This window comes from Tasmannia lanceolata, unplaced genomic scaffold (assembly GCF_043159265.1).
Source record: "Tasmannia lanceolata isolate RefF3 unplaced genomic scaffold, GAP_Taslan_0.1 ptg000015l, whole genome shotgun sequence".
Taxonomy (NCBI): Eukaryota; Viridiplantae; Streptophyta; class Magnoliopsida; order Canellales; family Winteraceae; genus Tasmannia; species Tasmannia lanceolata.
This window is the reverse complement of record NW_027518692.1, coordinates 27,998,629-28,012,469: the sequence shown is the minus strand read 5'-3', so window position 1 is coordinate 28,012,469 and position 13,841 is coordinate 27,998,629. Positions and strand designations below refer to the sequence as shown.

At 36.4% G+C, this 13,841-nt stretch overlaps 1 long non-coding RNA gene across 1 annotated transcript; it reads left to right on the top strand.

The window, feature by feature from the left end:
- The first annotated feature begins 7,053 nt into the window (after positions 1-7,053).
- On the top strand, positions 7,054-13,284 carry LOC143846170 (uncharacterized). The gene is made up of 2 exons (XR_013234673.1): positions 7,054-7,711; positions 12,558-13,284. It is a non-coding gene; the product is annotated as an uncharacterized LOC143846170 (long non-coding RNA).
- The last annotated feature ends 557 nt before the right edge of the window (positions 13,285-13,841 follow it).

Sequence of the window (13,841 nt, the reverse complement as noted above, 5' to 3'; positions counted from 1 at the left end):
CAAATCTCTGAAGAAACTAAAGTAATAAAGAGATAAACTCAAAGTTCGGCATTCGTCACCTCATGACACGTGGAACACCTAGTGCCTTAGTGGCAGGTCTACCTGACACGTGGCACCCAATGTCGACACTCTTTAGTGCTGCCCCATCCCTTTCAGTCCGCTAGTACTCCAGTCAGCCTCGTCTGGGTTACGTCAAAATTTCAAAAGACCCTTACTATAGTGACATATTTACGCGACTACCCTCACCACGTAGCAAAGCAAAGAAAGATACTAAAGTGGGTTATCCGTTATCCACAAAGGTCCTTTTTCCTGTCATTTCGATCTGTTTCTCTTAGCTATGGATATTCCCAATACCATGTTTTGATAACAAGACGAACTGAAATTGTCTTTTTTTTTTTTTTTTTTTTAATGGCAGAAGCCATTTTTAGAGTTGTAATAGACTTTTACACTGGTCAAATTACTGTTTTAACAGCCTGTGGCATCTGGTCAAACTATAAAAGACAAGGTGAATTCGTCTTACTATCAAATTAGTGAAAACTTTTTTCTCCGTGCCATTTCAATGAAAGCAGCGTTATAAATTTTAAATAGTTTGGTGGAAAGGATAAAACAAAGTTTTTGCCAAATACACCTCCCTTTGCCGAGTTTGACCAGCATTATCTACCCCCTCTCTCTTTTAATAATGGAATACCCCAGAGAGTTTTTTATTTTCTATTGGATGTTTACAATTTTTTGACAACTGATATTGGTACTACAATGTTTTGATAAATGCACCAACTTTCCTTGTCTTTTAATTTTTAATTGGCTTCACTCTGACAGCTAGCTAAATAATAAAAGACAATTTGATTTAGTGCAATTACAGAAACTTAGTAGTGCCAATATCAATGGCCTTTTTAAGGGTTAAGAGTTGAGAGAACTAATAAAAGGCCATAAATAAAGGTGACCGACATCCACACTACCATATATTTTGATATTGGTACTACTCACTTTCTTTTCCACTGTAATTATCATTTCACTGCTATTTCAATATTCAAGATGCTATCAACATCTAGTTAAAATGTAAAAAACAAATGAGTTGTACGTTAGTTATAAAAAAAATATATAGTGAGGATATCTGTCTCCTAATTAAAAGGCGTGATGAGAGGAGAGTCATTATTAAAGCTCAGGAGTGGTAGTATCAATTCCCAATTTTTGTATTAAAGTTCTTATATCACCGATTGATTGTTCATTGTATGGTCCCAAACCTATTATCCTCCCAATGTTACTGGTCGTAATAAACGACTTCTGCACCAGAATTCAGCCTCTCTATGGACCCTTACTTTGGCTTAACATGCATGGGGAAGGACTCTTGAGAACTACATTCATTGAAAGCCTGTTAACAGCTAAGAGATGAAGAAAAGTGAGTACACATGTAGTTGTCACTTCACCAAGGACAATGGTTCCTTTCTATGGTGAAATTATATGGTGTCCGCGCATTGCTGTGTTTAGTGACATCGGTACCACACCCCCCCTTGATATTTGATCCAAGTACAATCCCTATAAATTTGTTTGTCTTTGGATCAAATGTCAAGAGTGGCACCTTGATTACACGCAAGCTCCTCATTTCACATTGTGAATAGCCTCAAGGAGGAGACATGCATTGGTCATTTCACATTGTGAATAGCCTCAAGGAGGACACGTGCATTGGATTTGCCTGGAATTACCTCGTAGAAGGGCGGTAAGTAGTATTTAGTTGCGCATAATAGACTTGGAGAGTAAAGGGAAGAGTAGGGGTGTCATTACCAATATAGAGAACAGAGAGAGAACCATGTCCAAGAAATTTCAAGCAAAATTTTCTCTTTTTTTAGAGAGAGAGAGAGAGAGAGAGAGCACCATGTCCAAGAAATTTCAAGCAAATGTTTCTCTTTTTTGTGGATTTTGGGTTGAATGTTACTAGGAGGGGACATGAACGCAGATTAGCAAGCATGCAATAGTTACCCATGAGACATCCCACGAAGTCTCTAGGGATTTCAATGCTACATTGATGACCAAACGGATAATTTTGCTTTTGTGGCACCTAAATGAGCTAAGCAAAATCCCTATGCCTCCATGGCTTCTGTGCAAGGGTTTATTCATGATAAAATTATTCAAGTAGGGTAGTCAATTCCCAGAATATCCTTTCCAAGGATTTCTATCCCCACAGAGACAGAATTGGTATCCATTTCTTTTGCACGAGCATCTAGAGATTAAGAGTTGGAATTTTTATATCATGATATTATTTCTCTTGAGAATTCAATGTTAACCAGAAAAAACTGAAGAACAAAAATATTTCTTGTAGAAAACTGTAAACATTAGGGTCAAAATACTAAATTCTAAATATGTCATTATGTATACAAGTTTTTTTTTTTTTTTTTTTTTTTTTGAAATGGTGAATCTTTATTAGAATGAAGCACCATTGACCAAGGCAATCAAGGTGGCAATAAAAATAGAAAACAAAGAAACCACGATATAGATTCCTCAAGGAGGTAGAAATTTGAAATTAAAACTCTAACTCCGCTCTAGTCACTCCAAGCAAGAAGATGTTGGGTATATAGTATAATCCTAATTATGTTCTAATATAAGCCCAATAAGATAATGGACCGGTGTAGTGGACCTACATGGGTTAGAGTCCATTAACCAGTCAATAATCACAGTGTATCTCTATATATAGGGTCTGGAGGCAGCAAACTAGTTATTCCAAACTAGATACCTAGGGTGTAATGCTTCAAGCAATCCTTGCGTGACACTAACAATCTTGAAGCATTATCTAAAACCCTAATTTTGGATCGTCGGCCTCTCTCTCTCTCTCTCTCTCTCTCGTGATATTTTTCGTTCTCATCAAACGTTAGAGAATTCTTGGGCGTTTTTCCAAGCAGGGGCGTGTCCCAAGTAAGAGGGACGCGTCCCTGCTTGGAAAAACGTTGGTTCTTTCTCTTCTACCTTGGTCGGATCTCTTTTGGGTCATCTTGGTGGTAGTTTGGTGCAAAATCAATTCGTTTGGGCTGAATTATGGTGCAAATTTGGAGTCGAAGGTGCAATTTGGCACTGTTTTTCATTGGTGCAAATTTGAAACAGAATCCCCTTGGTGCAAATTCGTCGGGTTCGGGTTCTCCCTCTCGCCAGACTCCCCTTGCCGTCATCTTACTTTGCCGTCGGGTTCTCTCTTGCAACCGGTTCACGCGGTTCAGTTCTTACAAACAGTTCACACGGTTCGGTTCTTGCCGTCGGTTCTTGGATTTGGTACTATGTTTCGCAAATCAGGTGCACTCTTTCTAATTTTATTTTCATCTGAAATACACAATGGATAAAAATGCTATTCCGTTTGAGATGATCAAACTACAATCGTTTGGTGGATTTGAATTTAATTCATGGAAGCGAAAGACTCAATTCGGTCTAAAATATCTGAATTGTTTTTACACCGTTTTGAGTACCTCTGCTGATACGATTGAAGATGTTGATGATTCTCAATGGCTTAGGGATGAAGATTTCTGCAAATACTACTTGTTAAATTGTCTTTCAGACATTCTTGCAGAAACCTATAGTAAATTTACAACTGCTAAAGAAATTTGGGATAATTTAGATGCTCAATTCAAAAAGGAGGAGGAATTGTCTAAAACCCATCTTGTGGACAAATTCGTGGATTTCAAGTTTCAAAAAGACAAGGAAATCACTCCTCAAGTGATTAATCTTGAGAAGTGATTCCAAATAGAAACATGAAATGATTCTTTGCAAAAGAAATCATTTAGGTCTAGTTCTTGTATTGAAACTTGACAATGATGCTTATTGATATTTATTTTTCGGTCATTATGAAATTGTACTAAGTTATTCTGGTAGAACTAGATACTTTAGTATTTTACACAAATGATTGTATTCATTTTCACGAAATTCATATTTGGTACTTTATAGGAATTGACGAAAATGGAGGAGCTTGCCTCGATCTGGATTTTGATGAGAATGACTTACTTGATGAGTGAATCATTATAGATCAGTAGGGACTATTATTTTCTTTTCAGTTGAATAAATAGTTCACTTACATATGAAACTGCTTTTGTTTGAGTTTAGATTATTTCTAAAACTCTTGGTTATTCTTAAAAGTATTCCTGTTTTCAGTTGGATTACAGATCTTTTTTGATATAGTGATATGGATGATTTAATATTTTGTTTGGACGTTACATTATCTATCTATTGGATTGTGTTATATGTAGAACATAGGAGGAGATTGTTGGGTATATAGTATAACCCTAACTATACTCTAATATAAGCCCAATAAGATAATGGACCGGTGTAGTGGGCCTACATGGGCTAGAGTCCATTAACCTGTCAATAACCCTAGTGTATCTCTATATATAGGGGCTGGAGGCAGCAAACTAGGTATTCCAAACTAGATACCCAGGGTGTAATGCTTTAAGCAATCCTTGCTTGACATTAACAGAAGATCCGCATCTCCAATCGCCGACTTTCTAACATGCTAGAAACGAACAAAATGACCCTCAATCCGATCCAAAATCTCATCAAGAAACTCTGAAAATCTCCAAGGGTGATGGGGTCTGCCTTCTAACCATCGAATTACGTTTAGGGAGTCTCCTTCCACTGTAAGATTTTTCAATTCTGTTTTCGACATCAACTTAATTCCCTGAAGGATTGCTCGTACTTCTGTTGCATTAGAGTGTGAAGTTCCTATCGTGCCTGAGAAAGCCCACTTTGTGATACTAAAATTATCTTATTTTTCCTCTTTTCCATTAACCAAAGCTCTTTAACAAAGCATAATTTGATTTGCATCCCTTCAGTAAAATCGTCTAATATTAAATCGAAAACATTTCTCAAATTTATATGTTGAAGTACCATTTTTCGACTAAGTTAAAAACCTTCAATATTCACTAAAAGTAAAATTTATTTAAGAAAATAATTTAGAAAATAACATAAACATTTCTACAGAGCAAGAAGATTTTGTGAAACTTTTCAAAATATATGAAATAGTCATTAAATCACGAATGCTACTAACACCAATGTCATGCTATTCTCAATGAGAGAAAATGAACAACTAGATGATAGAATTCTGGTCACAAGGTTTCAATATAACGCCCATCTATAGTGGTAATTCTATTTTGATAGCAAGATCATTTTATAGCTTTATTTATCATGTCACTCGTTTATTGCAAGAAAGAAAGCTTAGGAAAAGTGTACGGGTGAGTTAAAAAAAAAATCATAGCATAAGATTCCCAAATCACACTTTCTTTTGTATAAAGATTAAGATTGTCATATGACATGAAAGTCTTAAGATAACCATGACTAGATGTTTTGTGTAAAGATTAAGATTGTCATATGACATGAAAGTCTTAAGATAACCATGACTAGATGTTTTGTATAAAGATTAAGATTGTCATATGACATGAAAGTCTTAAGATAACCATGACTAGATCGATGGTCTGAGTCAAGTTGTCGAAAGGGGAATTTGGGTTTTTTTGGACCTCCATGTTCACATGCGTTCACATGTTTCATGTTAATTAAAAGCATGTAAGTTCAATTAATGTGGAAAACATGTTCCCCACTTTATTATGTAAAGTAGTTAGTGTGTGATAACTTTGGGTAGCCTTTTGAGGTTGCACTTTAGAGAAGTTAGCATTGCTATCTTGATAAAGATCTACGAATCTACTATGGGAATCTATGAATATGTAGTTTAACATGTTTATTAAACAATTTTGAGATCTTTATTTAATATATTAATGCATTTTTGTGTATATTGGTGTACCTATTTTAGAAAATCTTTTTGAATAATCATGTGTATCGTGCTCATGTACCTTTGTTTTTTTGGACCTCCATCTTCACATGTTTCATGTTAAATGCATGCAAGTTCTTTAACAATTAATGTGCAAAAATTGTTCCCTACTTTAGTGTGTGTGATAACCTTGCGTAGTCTTTTGTGGTTGCACTTTAGAGAAGTTATTGGCAATGCTATGGGAATCTATGAATATGCAGTTTAACCTATATCTAAAACAATTTTGAGATCTTTACTTAATATTTTAACGTGTTTTTGTGTATATTGGTGTATTTACTTTCGAAAATCTTTCTAAACAATCATGTGTATTGTATTCAGGTCAATGTATCTTTCTTTCATCCTTGGCACATGTACCTTTCAGTGCTGCAGGCGTACAAATTATATGTACATTTCAATACTCTATTCTCAATTTAACTTGAACAGATGTAATTGATAGTGAGCCCTTGCAAAAAAGAGGTGAAAGATGTGTAGCCCATAGGAGAACCCTTTCACCTCTTTTTTGCAAGGGCTCCCTTCAGTCTAGAATTCCTCTTCTTTTTTTTTTCTTTTTTTTTATCATAGTTAGATACTTTTATCTTTATAAATTTGATCCATTACAAATTTATACTATCCACTTGATTTAAGCTGGATGATAATTCTGATCCATCATTTTTACTTGAATTTTAAGCAAGATTCGAAATATCAGATGTATAGATTAATTAATTTAACTAAAAAAATAATAAAATACAAAATGAATGCAGGGTGAATCAACCTTTGGTGTGTCACACTCATGGAATAAAATGCATGGTGGGCCCACTTTCAGTGTAGCGTGCTTTGCGGAATGATCTAAATTTTGGGGCATTCTTTGTGGAGAAATTATATGATGAGTGTGCTTGTTACAAGCACGTAAAGGTGGTACGATGGATGTACCACCTTCAATATTTGATACAAGAGCAGCTTCTAAAAAAGTGAGCTGTTGTTGGATTAAATATTGGGCGCTATTACATGTCTGTATGCCCACTCATGATATAAAATCTCCGAATTGTGTGTCACACTTGTGAGGTAAAATAAAACATTAATACAAAAATAAAGGTAAGTTAATAATTATTAATAATAACTAATAAGTTTGCTTTAAACTGTTAATTTATTGGGCTAATATTAGTCGCCATACCTTTAGTATTTTCATTTATTTATGTTCATTTATGAGGGTTTTTTTTTTAATATTTATAAACTCAACTCAAAATGACAAACACCATCTTCCTCCATTCTCTCTCTCGAGGTTTTTCTCTCTTCCCTTGCCAAATCCTAAGCCCTAATTATGTAGAAAAAAAATATTAGAGCCTAGGACACTCTAATGGATGGTCCCATTTGAAATAGATTGTGAATTCACTCATGAATTAAGATTCGAAAAACGGATTTGCTAGGGACCATCCGAGAAGGCATTTCGCAGAACGGCTATTGCATTAGAGAGCAGCCACATAAGCTCACTTGTCAACAGATTTTGTCCTTGTTCATGAGGTGGCTGCTCTCTCATGCAACAGTAGTACCGTAAAATGCATTCTGCTAGGGTCCCTAGCAGAAAAGGATTCAACCAACAAAGGTATCAAACCGATCGGGACCAATACATATGTGGATCTATTGATACCTCAATCTAAACCATTCCTTTGATTGCTCACACGTCCGTGCCCCAAAAGTGGGCCTCATAAGATGATCCTACCCCTTCAATTTATTGAGGTTTATGATGGACGGCATAGTTTCAATCAAAGGGTTGGAGTCATCCAAAGGGACCCACTGCTGTGTATGGCAGAAGCCAACAAATGAACGATCTAGATCATTTATTCACGTGGGCCCTCCTGTACTTTTTAAGCCACAAGTCTACTTTCACAGTTTCATGAGAGAGAGAGAGAGAGAGGGAATTTTCTCTCTAGATCGTGCTCACAGGTATTTCTCAGACTGAAAAAAGCACGAACTCTGGTATTTTTTTTTCCTGATTTTGGGATCTTATATGGTTTCTTGTAATCTGTAGAGAAAAAAAAGAAGAAGTTGTGTTTGGTTTGTTGGTTTAAGCTTTTGTGACTTGGATGAGCATTGCAAGATTTTAAATTTTAGGGTTTTAGGTTTGGTTTTTGTATGACTGAATTGTAATGGGTTCTGAAAACAATACAAGTTTTAGAGAAAGAGAAACATAATCCAATGATAAGAAATCTGTCACACCTTTTCCTGGATTTTTTTTTTTTTTGAAATGATGGAATTTTATTAGAAGAGAAGAAGCAGCTTAAAGACCGATGAGATCGAATGAACAAACAAAACAATAAGATCAAATATCTCAGCATGCTGTTACATGGGCTCCGCACCACATATGATTACTTATCCTTTGATTTGTTGTTATCTTTTTGTAATTTCATTTGGATGGGAAATCTGCTTTTGGTTAGTTGGTTTACACTTTAGATAGGAAATCTCCACCGAATGAATTAGGGGCCGGGTTTTAGAATCCGGGATTTCTTCAAAATTGTACCTAAGAGGCAAGAGATGAAGAGGACCAGCCGTCATTTTTTACTTGTTTTTTACTTCTCGACCTTATTTCCGTCAGCAAGAGAGTAGGAGATCCTCCCATATTTCCAGGTTTTAGAAATCTCAGGATGCGGGAGAGATTTTTAAAACCAGAATTTCTCACTTAAAATCCAAGAAACGCTGTTAGGACAGCATACAACAGCTTGATCATGAACCCTCTTTTACACTGTTTTCAAACTAAAAACCTGGATTCTAAAATCTGCGTATCCAAACAGCCCTTAGTGTTTATCTCCTAGCTTTTACGAAGTTGCTACAAAGCATGTTAGGCATGTGTTATGGAATATGGAAAAACTTGCTGTAAATCGTAGTTACAATTCTGTTTCGTTTCGTCACGTTATATATATATATATATATGGGATTTGCTAAGCTCCATCGCAAAAGGCTTTTCGCGGCTGGTTTGTTGCACATCAGACCAGCACCTCGTGAATGGAGACAAAAGATGTTGTCTTCATTAACGAGGTGGCTGGTCTGATGTGCGACAGACCAGCCGTGAAAACCCTTTTGCGATGGACGCTAGCAATTCCCTATATATATGTATATGTGTATATATTAGATGACCGTGGAAGATATCGCCGTACTGTTAAATGGCCCATTTGACTATTACTCATCCTAATATTGCATTTGCAGTAAGCATTGTAAGTCAGTTCATGCATGTGTCTACTATTTATCATTGAAATGCTTTCATTATATCTTGAGATATCTAAAGGGTGCGTCAGATCAAGGCAGAATGCAGATCGTAACAACAACATTATCAACTGTTTGATATGTAGCCCACTCTTGAATGTTTCCAAAATTCTGGATAATGTACTTTTGTTGGTGGGAATCATGTGACTTGTTGAAACACAACAGATTGTAATTGCATTTTCTAGTGCAGCGTGTGATATATAAATTGATGTGGTTGAAGACCCTATGGAAGATATGGATTTGACGGTTGACAAGCCAATGACAATGTGTTGTAATAACCAGGCATCTAGTTTTTTTTTTTTTTTTTTTTGAATAGCAAATTGATTTCATTAAAAGGATGGCGATAGAGGAGGTCAAAACCAAAAGAAAGTACATCGAGCAAGAGAGGTAAAGAGAGGAGAATCTGAAAAATGTACACATTCAAGGGGGCATGAAGTCAAAGATAGCAAGACTGCCCCTTTCGACCCCCGTGCGAGCTAGCCTAGTAGCATCAGAATTAGCCGATCGGCTCACATGATGAAAAGTCACCGACGTACCTTCTAGTCTATCAAATATCTCATCAAACTTGTTTGCAAATCTCCAGGGACAAGGCTGACTCGTGCTGACCCACCTGATGACATTGAAGGAATCCCCTTCTACAATCAGTCTACAAATGTCACTGGTCTCTTCAATCATCATACTCTGTAAGAGTGCTCTAACCTCAGCTTCATTTGAATCCGCAATTTCAATTGGACTCTAGAAGACCCACTTGGTTACTCTCCTCTCATCTCTAAGAACACCACCCACCTCAAAGGTTACCTTGGCTCCCAGTTTGGTATCAGAGTGTGTACCTGAATATTTCTCTCCATTTTCTCCAAAGGTCATCACTAGAGATGAACCTAAAGCTTGGTAGGGGTTTTACCTAAGATATGGTAAGTGCGATCACCTATGTGTACATAAAGAGTGGGCTTTTTGTTAGTCCTCTGAATATTCTAGCATTTCTTTCTTTCCATATAGAATCTTGCTTTTTCTAGCGAAAGAATGGAGAGTCCACATAATCATAGAGAAAATACCCAAGAAATCCCAAATCTCTGTAGGATTCTGCTCCAGATCTCCCTTGCTATTCTACAGTGGATAAAAATATGGTCAACCGATTCCCCCGCTTCTAAACATAAAGCACAATGGTCAATGATAATCTAAGATGGTCGACCATGAGAATCTTGTTAAGAAGAGGCGTTGGTATATTCCATTCTTTGGCTATATGTGAGGGTGGGGGACCAAACAACTACTTACAAAACTAGTAATCAAGTATTTGATGAGAATTAAGCACGTTGAAGTGGACTGCCACTTGTTTCATGAAAAGGTCACTACGAAGCTAATATCTACTCTGTTGTTGAGATCTAAAGATCAGCTAGTATACATCTTTACCAAGGCTTTTGGTCACAACTCTTTTGATTTTATTTGTTATAAATAGATGACATCTATACTCCAATTTGAGGGGGAGTGTTGAGATTAGAATGTGTTTTAGACTTTTAGGAATTAGTTTTATGGGTTAGTATAGGACCCATCATCATATATTGTAATTCCTGTTTTGCAAACACTATATATATGAAAGTATATAGTTTGTGGGGTTTAACACCCGAATCCTATATCCATTTAAAAAAAAAAAATCTGAATCCTATAACTTTCTTTTTCCTTCTTCCTCCTCTCTTCTTTATTAAGGTTGCTCCATTGTGACCTGGTGGTCATGGGTTCGAGTCATGGAAACAGCCTCTCTGCAAAGCAGGGGTAAGGCTACGTACATCTAGTCCTCCCCAGAGCCCGCAACGATGGGAGCCTCGTGCACTGGGCCTCCCTCCTCTTTTCTTTATTCTCCTTTTTCTTGGTAGATTGCCTCAAAATTTTATTTTTCTTATTTTATGTTAACATGTTGTATAGGATTTTTTCTCTAGCATGAATGCCGTTCTAGAAGACCCTTTTCTGCTAGTTTTCTTTTCATAGCTATATGATTTAGAATCTCTAGAATCTAATGGTTTGTGCGAAACAATGTACTGGTTCAACACCTCTTGACTGTAAGATTTAGTTTAGAAAAAACACTATATTTTAATTTGATGGCGTCCTATAGCACAACCTCCAGGTTATGTGTTTTATCCAAGCATACCTTCCAAAAGAAACAAGGAAAGGGATGTAGATGTATTTCATCTTTTGGTGAGGTACTTTGGACATTTTCCCCATCAGAAGGTATTCTTGGGGAAATTCGTGCGACTTCTAGTTATCTAAAACGTGATTTCTTATCATGCCCCTTAAGGCTTGGACCCAAAGTTTTTATGGACAAGAAATGACAACAATGCGATATCAAGAGGCTTTGCGTAAGAACTTGCTGTTTGGGTTTCTGGGGCATGATGAACATTATGCCTTAGTGTTTTGAGTGATGTATTCTGGTAAATCAACTTGGGAGCTTTTCTTGTCATGGACTCTGTATTTTCTTCTTAGCAGTAGTGAAAGTTGCATTGTGATCCATGTTATCCATGTATGGAATTGGTACATCATTTACATTTTAAATTGAAGTGTCAGACATGGTTATTTATGAAGTGTCGGTGTAACATACTGTTGTTACCCTATTTGCCATATATCGTGAATTTGATGAACCCCATAAGCTTGTGCTTGTTCTTTGAATATTTTCTTGCGCGTAGTGTTTTTTTTTTCCGTTCTTATTTTATTCTATTTTCTGGCTAATTGATTATTGGTGGACTAGTGAACAATTTTCAAGCAGCATAATCATGGATGCCCAGGTTTTCCTTCTCGAAATTTATGAATTTCTTTTCATGCTGATACTGGATAATATGAGAATGCATCATGTTATTGCCACTGTTGGGAATCCAAGAGCCTTGAGTACTTCCATTTGAGGATTTTTGCAATCCTTGTCCACAAAAAAACAACTTTCAATTACATAAACATTGTGTGTATTATTTTTTGAATTCCCCTTAATTTTTTTGATTAGTTGATCTGGGTTATGGTCAACAGTTTTTCCATAATCCGATCAGACAGTATCCCAAGGTATGGTAAAGAACTGCTCACTGTGTCGATCTGTTCTGTGCATGTGTTTGTATTTTCTTTCTCTAGATATTTTTACTACTTCATTGATGGTTTGTGGGTTTGTTCAACAAATTTTCAAACTAATCTAATAGATGACAATCCCAAGATTTGAATTCTCATTTTTCTTGTTCCTTGCATGTTTGTTTTTTGACTTGTTGACCCTTTTTGGTTAATCGACAATTGTGGGTTTCATCAACAAATTTTCGAACTAATCTAATCGGTGTCAATCCCAAGATTTGTATTCTCATTTTTCTTGTTCCTTGGATGTTTTTGACTGTTGAGTCTTTTTGGTTAATCAACAATTATTTTTTTCTTCGCAAGAGCGGCTAATGAACAATTTAATTACTGTATATAAATTTATTCCATAAAATGTTCTAACATACTCTTGATGTGGACCGTGCTTCACTTTTTCAACCTAGTACTGAATTCACTGAAAATTTGCCATGTTTGCATGTAGGACTGTTTCCGCACTTTATCCAAGTGAAAGAATCTCAAATGCTGCCACCCAAGGAAGTCTCCAACCCTAAGCCATGGAAAAAGAAATCCTTGGCCAAGGTTGCTCCTGTACTGCAGCGACAAGGAGAGATGAAAGGGATGCAAGAGAGAGTCCGTCCCTCATTCAAGACAACGAAACTACGGAAAAGAAGCATGAAGACTGAAGCTTCCTCATCTTTCCAACAGACGGACAGGTCAAATTCGGATTCCTCAATATCAGGTAGTGAATATCGGGGCCTAAGACGTAAGTATTTACTGTTGGAGGAAGAGAGTTTCTTATTGGGAAGTGGGCTGAGAGAGGTTGAAACTGAGGTTAAGACTCTGGAAGATGAGAAGTTTGCACTGTTGGATCAGCTTGTGGTTTTAGAAGGTCTTGTTGATCCTTCAGATCTTCAGCGCCAGTGAGGCCTTTTAATGTGAGTTCATTTCAATCTCAACCATTTTATGTAGTCTTTTACTGAAGTGTTCTACCTTCATTCCCTGTAAATATGCGGGGAAACCATCCACTTGCAGATGCACATAGATGTGTTTTTGAATCTATAACTGTTCCAGACTTTTTGGGTTTTACTTCTCTCTCTCCTGGTGGGAGAAAATGTAAGGTTAATTCAGGTTGTAAAGTTGCATATTGAGTTATTATTACAAGAGAACCCATGTGGTAAATCCTATGCTGTGTTCTCTGCTTTTGATTTGTTTGTTCTGTTTTTTATTTGTGTGTTAAATCCTATGTTCTGTTCTCTTTTTTGATTTATTTGTAAAATTGCATGTTCTGTTTTGAGTCTTGAGTTATTATTACAAGAGAACCCATGTGTTGTGTTGATTTTTAAAGGGTTTATTTGAGCTTAAGGGCATATGGGCTTATCATTAAAAAAAAACAAGGAACATATGGGGCTTCACCCTAAGGTCTTCTTTAGTAAAATCCATGGATTAATTGCCCATCTCTATATTGCACTAGGATGGGTATAATTTGGAAGATCCAGATTGCCCATGTGGTGGGTGGGCCCTACTATTGTAAGGTCAGATAAAAATCACACTCATCAAAGGATTCAAATTATCCAATCTGGTCAGATCTGATCCCTACTATTGTAAGGTCAGATAAAAGTCACACTCATAAAAGATTCAAATTATCCAATCCGGTCAGATCTGATCCCATCCAAAACATGACCTTTACCTTCAAGGTTAGGGCTAGAAAACAAAGTAGCAAATGGGCAAATGTTCTTTGAATTATAAGGAGTTGAGAAACCTTAAC